At 40.7% G+C, this 280-nt stretch overlaps 1 protein-coding gene across 1 annotated transcript in view; it reads left to right on the top strand.

The window, feature by feature from the left end:
- The window catches only part of LOC144225825 (protein POF1B-like), a gene marked incomplete at its 3' end in the record, with an annotated part of 19,154 nt that overhangs the window by 15,036 nt on the left and 3,838 nt on the right, over positions 1–280 (top strand). The window lies entirely within an intron of this gene.

Genomic DNA, 280 nt, shown 5'->3' on the forward strand with positions numbered 1-280 from the left:
TGGGGGTGATTTACAATGAAATTAATATTTTGGAACGCTCATCAAATATAGTTTGAGGGTCCCTGGGTGGCTCAGTCAGTTATGGGTCTTGGTTTGAGTCCCACTGTTCATGGGGTCAGGCACTATGTGTGCTGACAGTGTGGAGCCTGCTTGGGTGCTTGGGATTCTCTCTTCTCCTCTCCCCCTGCTCCCTCACTCTCTCTCTCAAAATAAATAAATACACTTTAATATATATATATATATTAAATAGATACACATATATATGTGGCTTTTTATGTGT

Source organism: Crocuta crocuta, unplaced genomic scaffold (assembly GCF_008692635.1).
Source record: "Crocuta crocuta isolate KB4526 unplaced genomic scaffold, BGI_CrCroc_1.0 scaffold1265, whole genome shotgun sequence".
Lineage (NCBI taxonomy): Eukaryota > Metazoa > Chordata > Mammalia > Carnivora > Hyaenidae > Crocuta > Crocuta crocuta.